Raw genomic sequence first — 16,962 nt, forward strand, 5'->3', positions numbered from 1 at the left:
CCTAAATGTTCATTGATGGAGGAGTGAATAACAAAACTGTGATATACACATAATATGGAACATTACTCAGCCTTTAAAAAGAAAGAAATGTTTCTATTTGTGACAGTTGGAGGGACCTAGAGGGCACTATGTTAACTGAAATAAACAAGGCACAGAAAGGCAAAAATGCAGGCACTTTGAAAAGTTAATGAAAAATGAAATTAAAAGTTATGATTAGCCGGCGCCACGACTCAACAGGTTAATCCTCCACCTTGTGGCGCCGGCACACCGGGTTCTAGTCCTGGTCGGGGCGCCAGATTCTGTCCTGGTTGCCCCTCTTCCAGGCCAGCTCTCTGCTGTGGCCAGGGAGTGCAGTGGAGGATGGCCCAAGTGCTTGGGCCCTGCACTCCATGGGAGACCAGGAGAAGCACCTGGCTCCTGCCTTCGGATCAGTGCGGTGCGCCAGCCGCAGCGCACCAGCCACAGCGGCCATTGGAGGGTGAAAAAACGGCAAAAAGAAGACCTTTCTCTCTGTCTCTCTCTCACTGTCCACTCTGCCTGTCAAAAAAAAAAAAAGTTATGGTTATTCTGGTACAAAAAATTTTTGAAATCCATTCATATGAAAGGTCTTCAAAAAGTTTATGGAAATTTATTTTAAAATTGTGGCCGGCGCCGCGGCTCACTAGGCTAATCCTCCGCCTAGCGGCGCCGGCACACCGGGTTCTAGTCCCGGTTGGGGCGCCGGATTCTGTCCCGGTTGCCCCTCTTCCAGGCCAGCCCTCTGCTGTGGCCCGGGAGTGCAGTGGAGGATGGCCCAGGTGCTTGGGCCCTGCACCCCATGGGAGACCAGGAAAAGCACCTGGCTCCTGGCTCCTGCCATCGGATCAGCGCGGTGCACCGGCCGCAGCGCGCCGGCCGCGGCGGCCATTGGAGGGTGAACCAACGGCAAAGGAAGACCTTTCTCTCTGTCTCTCTCTCTCACTGTCCACTCTGCCTGTCAAAAAATAAAAAAAAAAAAAAAAAAAATTGTACTTGGACTCCAAAATGTATTTGCACCAAAATAAAATTTTCTTCGGCAGGCATCATGGTGAAGTAGGTTAAACTGCCACTTGGGATGCCTACATCCTCTATCACAGTGCCAGTCTGAGTCCGGCTGCTCTGCTTCTGATCTAACTTCCTACTAATGTGTCTGCAAAGCAGCAGACGACGGCTCAAGTATTTCAGTTCCTGCCACCACTTGAGATCCAGCAGGTGTAGTTCCTGGCTCCTGACTTCAGCATGACCCCGCCTTAGGGAGTAAACCAGAGAATGGACAATTGGTCAATCTCTCTCTTTTTCTCTCCCCCTCACCCTCTCCCCTATTCTGTGCCCCCCTTTCTCTTTCTCCCTCTCTCTTTTGTGTGTGTGTGTGTGTGCAACTCTACCTTTCAAATAAATTTTTGGGAGCCACTGCTGCGGTGTAGTGGGTAAAGCCTCCACCTGGCATCCCATATGGGCACTGGTTTGAGTCCTGGCTGCTCCACTTCTGATAAAGCTCCCTGCTAATGGTCTGGGAAAGCAGTAGAAGATGGCCCAAGTCCTTGGTCCCCTGCACCCATGTGGGGGACCCAGAGGAAGCTCCTGGCTCCTGGCTTCGGATTGGCACAGCTTCGGCTGTTGTGGCAGACTGGGGAGTGAACCAGAGAATGGAAGACCTTCTCTCTGTGTGTAACTCTTTCAAATAAATAAATAAAATTTTAAAATATTTCCCTTTAAAAAAATGATTTATCTATTTATTTGAAAGGCAGAATTACAGAGAGGCAGAGAAAGAGAGAGAGATCTTCCATTGTTGTTTCATTTCCCAAATGGCCACAATGGCCAGAGCTGAGCACATCCGAAACCAGGAGCCTGGAGCTTCCTCCAGGTCTCCCATGAGGGTGCAGGGCCCAAGCACTTGGGCCATCTTCCACTGCTTTCCCAGGCCAGAGCAGAGAGCTGGAATGGAAGCCAAGCAGCCGGGACTCGAACCGGTGCCCGTATGGGATGCTGGCGCGGCAGGCAGAGGCCCAACCTACCACCCCACAGCGCCAGCCCCCAGCTCCTCCTCTGGAACCACCCCCCTCCTGTGGGTGCTGTTCCTGCCAAGCCCTGTGCTTGGATCACATCTCGCGGTGACCTCCCCGGGACGCTGGCTCCAGTCACCGTCTGCCAGTGATTCCCGCAGCTCAGGCTGCAGCCCAGCGCCTTCCTCAGGACCGAGTGCCCTGCATCCAGCACTGTCTGGACATGTGTACCTGCATGCCCCCGGCACCTCACGTGAGCAGCAGAGTCCTCTCCCAGCAGCCCCTTCCCACCAGCGGACTCCCCAGCCTCCCAGTCACCTTGACCCCACCCTGTCCTGCAGACCCCTTCCCAGTCAATGACTGAGCAACTGCGGTCCATCTTCTCTGCTCTCCAGTGCCACTAACCCGGTCCCGCCTGCAGGCAGCGGCTTTATGCACTATACCACAGCACCGGCCACCTAAAATATTGTCTTAAAATAAACTTTTATTTCTCCACAAATTTTTAAAAATACTCTCACAATACATGATTCTCACATAAATGTGCACTCTAAAATAGTTGAACTCGTAAAGGCAGCGAGTAGAACCATGATTGTCAGGGCTGAGGGGAACGGTAAAGGAAACAAAGTTTCATCCACAGAAGATGAGTAAGTCCTGGAGATCTACTCTACAGCACGATGCCTGTGGAGCGCTACTACTGTACACTCAAGCTGCCAAGCAGGTAGATCTTACATTAAGTGTTACTGTTCTGAACAACCACATAATCATCATCATAATAAAGGGGTAGAAGGAAACCTGGAGGTCGTAAATATATTTATGAACTTGATGGTGGTGATGGTTTCAAAGGTGTATATTTACCCACACACTCGTCAAAACATATAAATATTAACAGCTTTTGATATGTGTATCATGCTTTAATAAAATGCTCTTTTTTTGTTTGTTTGTTTGTTTGTTTTTGACAGGCAGAGTTAGACAGTGACAGAGAGACAGAGAGAAATGTCTTCCTTCCGTTGGTTCACCCCCCAAATGGCCACTACGGCCAGTGCGCTGCGCCGATCCAAAGCCAGGAGCCAGGTGTTTCTCCTGGTCTCACATGCGGAAGCAGGGCCCAAGCACTTGGGCCATCCTCCACTGCCTTCCTGGGCCACAGCAGAGAGCTGGACGGGAAGAGGAGCAACCAGGACAGAATCCAGTGCCCCAACCGGGACTAGAACCTGGGGTTCCGGCGCCGCAGGCAGAGGATTAGCCTAGTGAGCCACAACATCGGCCAAACAATAAAATGCCCTTGTACTTTTTTTTTAAGAGTTGGTTTTTCTCACTGAAAACTTCTGTGACCTTTGCGAGCTCTGTGTTCCGAGTCCTCAGTAAGAACTCTGCTACAAGGACATTTCACTGGTGTTGCCACGAAAGGACTGATCCTCCCAGGAGACAGTGGTCCACCAGTACGGTGGTGCCATCATGCACCAGCATGCTGCTTACAAGGCACTGTTTCAATTACTGCATGTGTAGTGATCCAGTCTATGCCTCCAAAAACCAGTCCATACCGCCTCTCCACTGCATGCTGTGAACTCGACTGCCGCCTCCGCCTGATTCTGTCTGCAGATACCTCAAATGCACTTGCCTAAGAATTCATTTCAAATGAGAATAAATTGATAAAATGTCAATAAGGACCCTTAATATGTACTGCAAGCTGAATTCAAAAAGGAAAAAAGAATGAAAAACTAAAAGGAAGGAAAGAAGGAAGAAAAAAAAGTCACCAAAAAAGATCAAAACTGAAAATTAAAATCCACAACTCTGGGGGCCAGCGCTGTGGTCTAGTGGGTAAAGCCACAACCTGCAGTGCTGACATCCCATATAGGCACCGGTTCGAGTCCCAGCTGCTCTACTTCCAATCCAGCTCTCTGCTATGGCCTGGGAAAGCAGTAGAAGATGGCCCAACTCCTTGGGCCTCACCCATGTGGGAGACCTGGAGGAAGCTCCTGGCTCCTGGCTTCGGATTGGCACGGCTTCGGATTGGCACAGCTTCGGCTGTTGCGGCCAACTGGGGAAGGAACCAGCAGATGGAAGACCTCTCTCTCCCTCTGCTTCTCCTTCGCTCTCTGCGTGCCTCTTTCAAATAAATAAATAAATCTTTTAAAAAATAAAATCTACAACTCAGAAATATTAAAGAACACTTAAAGGCCGGCGCCACGGCTCACAAGGCTAATCCTCCGCCTTACGGTGCCGGCACACTGGGTTCTAGTCCCGGGCGGGGCGCCGGATTCTGTCCCAGTTGCCCCTCTTCCAGGCCAGCTCTCTGCTGTGGCCCGGGAGTGCAGTGGAGGATGGCCCAAGTGCTTGGGCCCTGCACCCCATGGGAGACCAGGATAAGTACCTGGCTCCTGCCATCGGATCAGCGCGGTGTGCCGGCTGCGGCGGCCATTGGAGGGTGAACCAACGGCAAAAGGAAGACCTTTCTCTCTGTCTCTCTCTCTCACTGTCCACTCTGCCTGCCAAAAAAAAAAAAAAAAATCTTTAAAACAAAAAAAGAACACTTAAATAAATAAATATCCCATGTTCATGGTCCAGAAGATTCAATATAACAAATGTATCAGTTCTCCCTAAATTAACTGGTAGGTCAACAGAATACCAATCAAAATCCCAAATGAAATGGAAAAGCAACGTCTCATATTTAAACAGGGAAATGAAGGATCTAGAATAGCCAAACAAACTGAAAACTAAGACCAAAGCTGGAGGACTTATGCTACCTGATCTTTAAGATTTAAATAGAGCTGACAATAAGCTAGTTCTTTCTATCATTAAATATTAATATATACTAATATAATAATAGTAATATATATTATTAGCAGTGTATTATTGGCTTTATGATAAACATGTAGATCAATGGAATACAGTCAAGAAGTGGACTCACAATACATAGTCAACTGATTTTCAACAATGACACCAAGGTTATAGGATTCTCTTCTCAACAAAAGGTGCCAGAATAAGTGGACATCCACAGATCTCAACACTTAAAATCACACTACCTGAATAATAACTCCAAATTAGTGATGATCTCAACATATGCATTGAGTTTATAAAACTTTTAGACAAAAATATAGGAGAACATTTTTGTGACTTTGGCGTAAGCAAAGATTTCTTAGATAGAACACAGGGTGTCTGAGGTAGTGGTGAAGACATGGCTTGGAGCTACCTGCATCTTTTATTGGAGTGCCTGGGTTGGAGGCCTGGCTCTGGTGACTTCTGACTCCAGTGTCCTGCTGAGCACACACTGGTGGACAGCAGGCCATGGCTCCAGGGCTCAAGTTCCTGCTACCCTCAAGGAGAATGAGGATTGACTTTCTGCCTCCAAGCTTTGCCTGGTCCAAGCCTGGCCCAGCCCTGGCTGTTGCAGGCATTTGGGCAGTGAACCAGTAGAAAGGTCATTCTCATTCATTCTTATTCTCTCTTTTTCTCTCTCTGCCTTTCAAATAAAAATAATAAAAACCTAAAGCTAAAAACGAATTTAAAAAATGCAAACTACAGAAGAAAAAAAATTAACAAACCAGATTTCATCCAAATGAAAAACTTATACCCCTAAAAAGGCATTGTTAGGACAACTAAGATACAAGATACACACTGGGAAAAACTATATGTAAAACATATGTCTAATGAAAGAACTGTATTCAGAAGATACGTAACAACTTTACAACTCTACAAGACAAAAAACCCACTGGAAAAAAAAATGGAACACATATTTTTAAAGACACATCACCAAAGAAGATACATGAATGACAAATAGATACATGAAAAGATATTCAACATCATCAGTCACCAGAGAAACAGGTATTAAAATGATAATTTCTAGAACTTGGAAGACTGTCAACTCTAAACGGTGGTGAGGACGTAGAACACCTGGAACATTGCTGGTGGTAAAGCAAAACATACAATTACTGCTGAAAACAGTTTGACAGTTTCTCATAAACTTAAACACATAATTACCATGTGACTCAGCAACTGCACTCCTATGTATTCAATATAAACAAAAACACACGTCCACACAAAGCACTAATAATACATATTCATAAAACATAAAAATCATGTCCAAAGCAGCATCATCTCACAAAGCAAAAAACTGGAAACAATCAAAATGTTCATCAACAGGTAAATGGAAAAATAAACTGCATTTGCATACAACGGAATACTGCTCATCTACAAAAAGGAGGAAACTGAAGGTTACACTGAGGTTGGAACTTCCTTCTGTATCTCTCACCAAGTGTAGCTAAAAACCACAGACACTGTCGATATAAAACAAATATAAGACTCTCAAAGGTTGAGAGAACACGGATACGCTAGGAATCTTGGGACCTCAGGAATGACACCCCCATGGCTTCCCTCACTCTTGTTTCTAAGACTGAATGATGGGGGTCGGCGCTGTGGCATAGCGGGTGAAGCCGCCGCCTGCAGTGCCGGCATCCCATATGGGCGCCAGTTCAAGTCCTGGCCACTCCACTTCCAATACAGCACTCTGCTATGGCCTAGGAAAGCAGAAGATGGCCCAAGTCATTGGGCTCCTACACTCGCGTGGGAGACCCGAAATAAGCTCCTGGCTCCTGGCTTCGGATAGGCCCAGCTCCATCCACTGATTCACTCCCCAAATGGCCAAGACGGCCAAAACTGAGACAATCCAAAGCCAGGAGCCTGGAACTTCTTCCAGTTCTCAGACACAGATGCAGGAGCCCAAGCATTTGGATCATCTTCCACCGCTTTCCCAGGTCACAGCAGAGAGCTGGATCAGAAGTGGAGTAGCCAGGACTTGAACCAGCACCCATATGGGATGCCGGCACTGCAGGCAGTGGTTTTACCCACTACGCCACAGCATCAGCTCCAAATTTCTCCAAATTTGTCCAAAGCTTAAATGTACAAAAATCGAGCAAACTTTAAACAGGAAAAACTCAAATCCATGCCAGGATACATCAAAATCAATAATCCTGAAAACTAAATCTTAAAAACAATAAGAGAAAGTCAATACTATACCAAGAGATAGAAAAACTTGAATAATAATGGATTTCTCATCAGGAACCATGGAAGACAGAAAGAAGTGGCACATGATTTTTCAAACAAAAAAGAAAGGAACTAGAATCTTAAATACTATGCCTGGTGAAATAATCCTCTGGGAAATAAGGGGAAGTAAAGACATTCGTATGTAAAGGAAAATTAAGAGTATTTGGTGCCAGCAGACCCATATAGAGCTTCCTTCTCCTCTTGGGTATTCTAAATTATGCTTGATGGCTGAAATAAAACTTATAACTGTTTGAAGTGGTTCATCAAATACGTAAAAGAAATATTTAAAGCAATTGTATTATAAATAAGGGAAGGTAAAGAGTATTCCAGGGAGTTAAGTTTTCTACCCTCCACTCAAACTGGTAAAATGTCAGCATCAATAGGCTGTGATAAGTTATGTATGTATAACTTATGCATATACACATAAAAACATGATAAGTAAATCAGAATGGATTTCTAAAAATTGTTAAAGAAATTAACAGAAAGATAGGAAAATGAAATCTGAAATGGGGGCCGGTGCTGTGGCGTAGCAGGTTAAAGCCCCGGCCTGCAGTGCCAGGTTTTGGGGTTTTTTGGTTTTTTTTTTAGATTTATTTATTTGAAAGTCAGAGTTACACAGAGAGAGGAGAGACGAGAGAGAGAGAGAGAGGAGAGAGAGAGAGAGAAGTCTTCCATCCGCTGGTTCACTCTCCAGTTGGCTGCAACAGCCAGGACTGGGCCAGGCCAAAGCCAGGAGCCAGGAGCCAGGAGTGAGGAGCTTCTTCTCCCACACAGGTGCAGGACTTCAAGTACTTCGGCCATCTTCTACTGCTTTCCCAGACCATAGCAGAGAGCTAAATTGGAAGTGGAGCAGCCGGGACTGGAACCAACAATGAGTGCCAGTTTGAGACCCAGCTACTCCACTTCCTACCCAGCTCTCTGGTATGGCCTGGGAAAGCAGCAGAGGATAGTCCAAGTCCTTGGGCCCCTGCACCCACGTGGGAGACCCGGAAGAAGCTCCTGACTTAGGATCAGCCCAGCTCTGGTTGTTGCAGCCATCTGAGGAGTGACCCAGTGAATGGAAGATCTCTCTCTCTGTCTCTCCCTAACTCTGCCTGTCAAATAAATAAATTTTAATAAAGCAAAACAAAAGAGGAGGAGATCCTTGAAGTAGTAGAATAGTATTTTTTTATCTCGCTTGCAATGGTGGTTACACAAATCTGCACATATAATAAAATGTAACAAAAGGGAAGACAAACAGACAAGAAGTGTAGAAAGAACTATATACACATATAATGCCAATGTAAATTCTGGTTTTGATATTGTACTATATAGCTATATTAACTATAATTGAAACTTTTTACACTATCCTTGTAATTTCCTATAAAGCTTATTAATTTCAATTAAATATTAATTATTTTAAAATTTAAAATTTTGAGAAAGGAATAAACTGATATGCCCCTTCAAAACCAAAGTATTTTGGAGCCAGCATCGTGGTAAAGCAGGTTAAGCCATCACCTGTGATGCAAGCATCCCATATGGTGCCAGTTCAAAGTCCCTGCTGCTCTACTTCTGATCCAGCTCCCTGCTAAGGGTCTGGGAAAAGCAGTAGAAGATGGCCCACGTGCTTGTGATCCTGCCACCCACGCGGAAACCTGGATGAAACGTCTGGTCTGGCCCAGCTGCGGCCATTGTGACCAGCTGGGGAGTGAACCAGTGGATGGAAGATCTCTCTCTCTCTTTCTCTGTATGTCTTTCAGGTAAATAAATAAATATTTTTAAGTGTAGGATTAAAAAGAATGTATGAGATATTTATCAAATAACTTCAGAGAGGATCCCCAACCTAAAATTTTTAAATCACATGTCAAAATGTTGGTGACAGATTCTCTGCACTGGCATCTCAATGCTCCTATAAATCTAAAACCATTATAAAATTATTTTCTAAACTGTGATTTTGTAGAGTAAGTCACTGACTTTATTTTTTGGAATGTTGGTGACACTGTTGCAGGAGCAGAAACTGGGACGTTTCTGGAAATGTAACTGATGTCGCTGACCCAGTCAGGTGTAGACGACTGCTCACTGCTCAGTGTTTACAGTGGAGTTGAGGAAAAAAAACTTTAAAAATTCCACACAAAACACAAAACCTCCCCAGAAAAGAAAGTACTGATTAACTATTACTGCTACTGACAACAACACTCCCGGACATCAAGAACTACAGAAAAGATAACAAATGTTACTGTGAGTGGACACACAGAAGATGGCCAGTGGAAAGGTGCTCCCTACATTGTGACAGAAAGACTTGGAATACTACCTGTGAACAAATGCAGAGCAAACAGGAGTCACGGCGTCAACGCAATGCGCCTTAAAGCACCTCTGCTGGGAGAACTGGGGGACGAGCCAAGCCGCCCTCTCACCCCTCTGAGACTTAGTGGGCAGCACCGGGACAAAAACCACCATCATCATCAACATCATTTCTCCAGAAAAACTAAACACCAGAGGACTGACACTTTCAACTACAAAGGAATAATACAGTTGTGTGTGTGTGCACGTGTGCATTTCAAAAATAAAAATGGCACTTGTTCCTGCTATTTAAAAGGTCAGGTTAGGCCGGTGCCGCGGCTCACTAGGCTAATCCTCCGCCTTGCGGCGCCAGCACACCAGGTTCTAGTCCCGGTCAGGGCGCCGGATTCTGTCCTGGTTGCCCCTCTTCCAGGCCAGCTCTCTGCTGTGGCCAGGGAGTGCAGTGGAGGATGGCCCAAGTGCTTGGGCCCTGCACCCCATGGGAGACCAGGAGAAGCACCTGGCTCCTGCCTTCGGATCAGCGCGGTGCACCGGCCGCAGCGCACCGGCCGCGGCAGCCATTGGAGGGTAAACCAACGGCAAAGGAAGACCTTTCTCTCTCTCTCTCTCTCTCTCTCTCTCACTGTCCACTCTGTCAAAAAAAAAAAAAAAAGGGTCAGGTTAGTCTGAACTCAGGCATGGCTGGATCAAGGAGTTCCTGAGTATCCTCAGGACTCAGGCTCTCTCATCCTCTCTCCCTCCACAATCCACCTTTGCTTTCCTGCTCGTTGGTTTTGTTCTCTGATGATCTTTCTCCAAGGGAGCCACTGAGTCAACAAGCCCATAGTCTCCTAGCTTGGCAGCCACGGAGGAAACACAAAGACTTCACCCATTCTATCTCCATCGAAGTCCCAGAAAAACCCTCTTGGGCTTTGGTCAGCCCACCCTGGGCCACGTGTCCAACTCGGAACCAGCCACTGTCCGGGAAGGTGCTACTCTCGCTCCCCAGCAGTCAATGCAGTAAACGAGGGGTAAAATCACCAGGCAGACTGAGAGCCGCCAGCAAGGCCATACGTGAGCAACAGCAACCACAGACAGAGAGGACAGGGCGCTTGGGCTGACTGAGCAGCATTTCAGAACCGCTTCTCCCCAGGAAGGTGACGAGCACTAACTCGCTACATTTAGCCTCCCTGAGGAGTCTGGAGCTGCTAGGAACTCAGATATGGAAAGGGGATTTCCTAAGGCCCAAAGTAAGCACTGTGCACTGCCAGCTGGCGTCACTAAGGAGGACCCTGGAGAAGGAGAAAGAGCACACCCTCCCTGGCAGGTGGAGCTCAGAACAGCTTGATCTAACCACTCAAAGGAATGCAGCCTAACTCTAACACCCTGGTGGAGCAGGATATGTGTGCTCAGCAACTTCTGGCTTCTTTGATTCCTAGTCGAACAATCATAAGACTGTTTTAAAATATTTTCAGTTATAAGATACCAATATGAGAGGACTTGATATAGAATAAGCATGCAAAACTCGTTACAAGATGGTGGACTGGGGACGCGCCTAGCAGTTAAGACACCGAAGTCCCACACAGGAGTGCCTGAGTTCCACACCCAGCTCTATTCCGATTGCAGCTTCCTGCTAATGCTGACCCTGGTTGGCAGCAGTAATGGCTCAAGTAATTGAGTCCCTGCCATCCATAAGGGAGACCTTCATTGAGTTCCCAGGCCCTAGCTTTGGCTCCAGCCCTGGCCACTGAAGGCATCTGAGGAGGAACATAGAATATGCTCTATTGATCTCTTATCTCTCATTCTGTCTCTATGCTTCTCAAATAAATTTAAAAGATGATGAACTGTTAAGTACTAGAATGTAGGCTTTCACACCAAATTCTAACCATAAAAACAACAGAACATATGTGAAACATAAATTACTAACTATGCACCAAATGAAAATGGTGAAATGGAGAGATAACTTTTTAAAAGGCAGAAATCATTCTAGATTAGACTGAAGTGGGAAAGTGTAACTTGGAACATCAATGGGACCATATTAACATATCTCTCCCTCAGAGATGGCCACATGGAAGCTTCCACAGGGAATATGGAACCATCACACCCCGCACACCAATTTCTCATGTATCTTAGGGGCAGCACAACCCACCGTCTCCCAGCTTTCAGGAAGAGTGAGTACAGAGCGTGGCCCTGACAGCAGCACAGTAGCTTCAGTCCCCAGCTGGGCTGGGAAAGACAGGATTGCGGTCTAGACCATGAAGAGGTCTGCACAAAACTACTGCCCAACAGCTGCGAAGGGTCTAACACCATAAGAAGGACACAAACTCGAAAAGCTGAAGGACCTTACGCCCAATGAAATAGAAGTAACAAGGTATTACAATAGGACTTTGAAATAAATATAACTGGGGCCAGCGCTGTGGTGTGGCAGGTAAAACCACAGCCTGCAGCGCTGGCATCCCACATGGGTGCCAGTTTGAGTCTCGGCTGCTGCACTTCCGATCCAGCTCTCTGCTACGGCCTGGGGAAGCAGTAGAAGATGGCTCAAATCCTTGGGCTCCTGCACCCTTATGGGAGACCCAGAGGAAGCTCCTGGCTCCTGGCTTCGGATTGGCTCAGCTCTGGCCATTGCAGCCATCTGGGGAGTGAACGCAGATAGAAAATCTTTTTCTCTGTCTCTCTCCCTCTCTCTGCCTCTGCCTCTCTGTAACTCTGCCTTTCAAATAATAAACCTTTTAAAAAACAATAAGTATAATTAATATTTTCAAAAAGATCATGGTGATTTTGCTGCATCACCAGCTGGTGCCCGGACTCACTACCCCTCGCTGCTGTGGCCTTCTCGGAAGTGAACCAGCAGATGAAAGATTCTCTCTCTCTCTCGGTAGCTCTTACTTTCAAATAAATAAATCTTTTTAAATTGCATGAAAATATGTATAATTGAAAAAAACTACACATGGATTTCAAAAATTTTGCAACAAAATCAACTTATCTTCTCTTAAATATTTATTTATTTCCCTCTACTTGAAATGCAGAGTGTCAGAGAGAGAGAGAAAGAGAGAGAGAGAGAGATCTTCCATCTGTTGGTTCATTCCCCAAATGCTCACAACAGCCTGGAATGGACCAGGCCAAAGCCAGCAGCCCAGAACTCCAACCAGGTTCCACCTGTGGGTGACAGGGGCCCAAGCACTTGAGCCATCATCCACTACCTTCTGAGAATGTATTAACAGGAAGCTGGAATCAGGTGCCACAGCGGGAAGCCAAACCCAGCCACTCCAATATGAGACTCGGGCATTTTGACCAGAACTTAACTACTAACCCAAACACTCACCCCGGTACAGATTCTTTTTTTTTTTTTTTTTTAAGTTAATGGTCTTTTTATTGGAAAAAAAAAAAAAAGGACTAGCATTTACAACTTGGAATGGACGTAATCGTAGTTTCTTGAACAGCCACATTGATGGTTGTGCTGGAGTCCACAGCCACAGCCTACTCTGCCGGCTCCAAGTCATGCTGCAGGTTTTTAAAACAGAGAGTCCAGAGATGCTCCCTTGGGAAAAGTTTCTCATTAAAAATTTGCATGAATGGTAACAGCCCGGCAGACGCTAAGCCAGCGCAGGCGGGCGTGCCACGAGGCTGCGTGGCTGTCACCGTGGGCCGGAGCACAGAGGGACAGGAGGACCATCCTGTAGTGGGCCTACATCTCAACAGCTCACCCCTCAACCGTCTCACTGCACGGCGTCCTGACGTAAACCAATTTTAAATGCATTTGTTTTCAGGAAACCAGCTATTTATCCTAACAAATCGAACGAGAACCCATCTGGGTGAGTTTTGAATTTGTTGGTTTTTTTTCTTTCATTTTTTGGTTTTGATACAAACGCCTGACTCAGATTCTTTTAAACAACCAAAACCAACCACCCTGACACATGTATTCATGTTTAATGATAATTCTACAAATGCACAGAAACATGAGCAGACTCTCTGGGCCTGGCTTAGGGATACCTACTAAGATTGGAGTGACTGAGTGAGAGGAGGGCGGGGATGAGAGGGACACGCAGCAAACAAGCAAGAATCTGTCAGGCATTTGTTTCTCTCTGAGTAGACACAGACAGCAACCTGGGAACAAGTGTTTCAGGTCTCTTCTCTGAGGGGCGTGAAAAGGCTCAGCCTGCCCATCTCCCACTCCCCACCCCAACACTCAGCTGGTATGCGGAGCTGGAGCAAGAGGAGCAGAGGGTAACTGACTACATGGCCGAAGGCACTAACCATGTGGAAGGAGACTGAGACCCGAGTATTTTAGACCTTGCTCAGTATTAATTAAATAGTCTCAGAAAGATTGAGATGGTTCCAGCAGAGGGCCACGAGCAGGAAGAAACACCCAGGGTCTCAAGAGGGAGCCCTCTGGGAGGAGTGTGGTCTGCTCTAAGAACCATGCTCAGGGGCCCACACTGTGGCTTAGTGGGTAAAGCTGCCACCTACGGTACTGGCATCCCCTATTTGGGCAGTGGTTCAAGTCCCGGCTGCTCCACTTCTGATCCAGCTCCTGCTATGGCCTGGGAAAGCAGGCAAAGATGGCCTAAGTACTTGGGCCCCTGTACTCACGTGGGAGACCCGGAAGAAGCTCCTGGTTCCTGGCTTCGGATCAGCCCAGTTCCAGCCGTTGCAGCTATTTTGGGAGACCCGGAAGAAGCTCCTGGTTCCTGGCTTCGGATCAGCCCAGTTCCAGCCGTTGCAGCTATTTGGGGAGTGAATCAGCGGATGGAAGACCTCTCTTTCTCTCTCTCTATGCCTCTGCCTCTCTGTAACTCTGCCTTTCAAATAAATAAATATCTCTTCAAAAAAAAAAAAAAAAAAAGAACCATGCTCAACTCCAAGGCCTGAAGGTTCAGGAGGCTGAGGCTGCACACATAGTTAGGGACCGTGAACAAAGAGTTTGGAAGCTCACATCTATGTCAGTGCTGGAGCCTCTGCAGGGATCCTTGCAGCACTGCAAAATGACCCACCAGATGGCACAGGACAAGGTTTCCCCTGCTACACCGGAAGACAATGACAGAAGCAAGTGACAGCATGCAGAAAGGGAAGTGCCGGATTTCAGCAAATAAAAAAAGGTAAGTACCCAAATTACTAATTGGAAAAACAAATGATACAATGTCTGCCCTGAACTCACATCCTATGATTATATGGTTTAAAATTACATGGTGTATAATGCCATGCTTGTGTGTCCAATGTATAGGCGCTTCAAGGAACAAATACCAATTTATACAGCCCAGTGCCAAGCAAGGGCCCAAAACACTATGCAGGAATTTAAAAAATGTTTGCATCAAAATAAACTTATATTTTAATTCCATTGCCCACAAAGGTTTTGAAGTCTCTTTGCCTAGCAGACAATGGAGCTATCATCAAAACTGACTGCAGGGGCTGGCATGGTGGTGTAGAGGGTAAAGCTGCTGCCTACAGTTCCCGCATCCCATATGGGCACCAGAGTCTCAGCTGCTCCACTTCCAATCCAGCTCTCTGCTCTGGCCTGAAAAAGCAGTGGAAGATGGCCCAAGTGCTAGGACCCCTGCACCCGCATGGGAGACCTGGAAGAAGCTCCTGGCTCCTGGCTTTGGATCTGCCCAGCTCCAGCCATTGCAAACATTTGGGGAGTGAACCAGCAGATGGAAGACTTACCTCTCTCTCTACCTCTTTGTAACTCTGCCTTTCAGACAAAATTATAAATCTTAAAAAAAAAAAAAAAAAAGAAATGACTGCAGTTTGAGCAACACTACTATGTTAGAATGTAAAAGAATCAGGGCCGGCGCCGTGGCTCAATAGGCTAATCCTCCACCTTGCGGCGCCGGCACACCGGGTTCTAGTCCCGGTCGGGGCGCCGGATTCTGTCCCGGTTGCCCCTCTTCCAGGCCAGCTCTCTGCTATGGCCAGGGAGTGCAGTGGAGGATGGCCCAGGTGCTTGGGCCCTGCACCCCATGGGAGACCAGGAAAAGCACCTGGATCCTGGCTCCTGCCATCGGATCAGCGCGGTGCGCCGGCTGCAGCGGCGGCCATTGGAGGGTGAACCAACGGCAAAGGAAGACCTTTCTCTCTCTGTCTCTCTCTCACTGTCCACTCTGCCTGTCAAAAAAAAAAAAAAAAAAAGAATGTAAAAGAATCAGTCTTGCATCTAGAAAAACTCCTTAGCAAGCCTTTTGGCTGAAAAGTAAGGTCCACCCACCCCATCTACATGCCCAGGGGCATAACCTACTGGGAGAAGCTTTGATGAGAAATTAAATGTTCTGCAAGAGCAGTGATGGGAATATGGGAGTTGGCTACCAGGCACAGACAGCAGGGCACGGGGAGCGGGAAGGGGAGAAGGGAGTGCAGCTCTGGCATGCGCGTGTGCCAGTGTGGGCTTCACAATCAGCCTGGCTCCTTCCATGGCACATGTAAAAACAAAATGGTTGTTGTAAAGACAAATCAAAATTCAAAAGCAAGAGGCTTAATCTGTTGAAAATATGGGGAAAGACTTTCTTCCTTTCATAGAGCATTTGCTTTAGCAAACTAGAAAGTTCCTGCTGCCTCTTTGGAATGAGTACAAATCTTTTTTAAAAGCTATACACGTGTCTTGCCAACCTTACCACCCAAGAATGTCTTTCTTGAGGACCTGGGAGCCAGTTCGTTAAAGTTCCACCTCCCAGTTTCCATGGAAGGGCAGGAACCTAACTTGCAGAGGCATTTTGCTTATGCTGCAAATCTACGTCTCCTCCCAAAGATATTAGAAGCTTGTTTTTCCTCTGATTAAGCCAACTAGCTAACACAGAGGTCACCCCAGTTACCAGGTCAGTCCAGTATACACTACGTGTGATAAATGCAGCTATCAAGTCCTCTTACTTAAGGATTAGCTATTTATCTTTTTTAAAAAAGATTTATTTATTTATTTATTTGAAAGTCAGAGTTACACAGAAAGAGAAGGAGAGGCAGAGAGAAAGCGAGGTCTTTCATCCACTGGTTCACTCCCCAGTTGGTTGCAACAGCCAGAGCTGGGCCAATCCAAAGCCAGGAGCTAGGAGCCTCCTCCAAGTCTTCCCACACAGGTGCAGGGGCCCAAAGACTTGGGCCACCTTGTACTGCTTTCCCAGGCCATAGCAGAGAGCTGGATTGGAAGTGGAATAGCCGAGATGGGATGCCCATATGGGATGCCGGCACTGCAGGTAGCAGCTTTACCCACTACACCACAACCCACTATGCCAAAACGCCGGCCCCGCGTTATTTACCTTGAAAACATGATTGTTGTATATGCCTGGCCGTGTATCTGTCTTTGCAATTTCTTAGCAATTGCCTGGAATGTTCATCACATTCTGGAGTAATGCTTATTCAATAATAATACTGTTTCTCAGGGCCGGTGCTGTGACATAATGGGTAAAGCTGATGCCTAAGGCGCCAGCATCCTATAAGGACACTGGTTTGAGAGCTGAGATAAACACTGCTCAAACACTGGTTTGAGAAGCTCCCTGCTGCTCCACTTCTGATCCAACTCCCTGCTACCGCACCTGGGAAAGCAGTGGAAGATGGCCAGAGTATTTGGGCCCCTGCACCCATATGGAGACCCGAATGAAGCTCCTGGCTCCTGGCTTCAGATTGGCTCAGCTCCGGCCATGGCAGCCATCTGGGT

At 46.8% G+C, this 16,962-nt stretch overlaps 1 long non-coding RNA gene across 5 annotated transcripts in view; it reads right to left on the reverse strand.

Moving 5' to 3' along the window:
- Positions 1-16,962, reverse strand: part of LOC103351478 (uncharacterized) — a 100,617-nt gene that overhangs the window by 74,232 nt on the left and 9,423 nt on the right. Inside the window, exon 1 of one of the 5 annotated variants that reach the window (XR_007911423.3) lies at positions 13,914-14,043. The exons of the other annotated variants lie outside the window; for them this stretch is intronic. This is a non-coding gene — a long non-coding RNA (uncharacterized LOC103351478). Of the gene's footprint in view, positions 1-13,913; positions 14,044-16,962 lie in introns of those variants that run through there. 5 annotated transcript variants of the gene reach the window in all.

The sequence above is a fragment of the Oryctolagus cuniculus genome, chromosome 17, assembly GCF_051225735.1.
Source record: "Oryctolagus cuniculus isolate XC-2025 breed Fujian yellow rabbit chromosome 17, ASM5122573v1, whole genome shotgun sequence".
NCBI lineage: Eukaryota > Metazoa > Chordata > Mammalia > Lagomorpha > Leporidae > Oryctolagus > Oryctolagus cuniculus.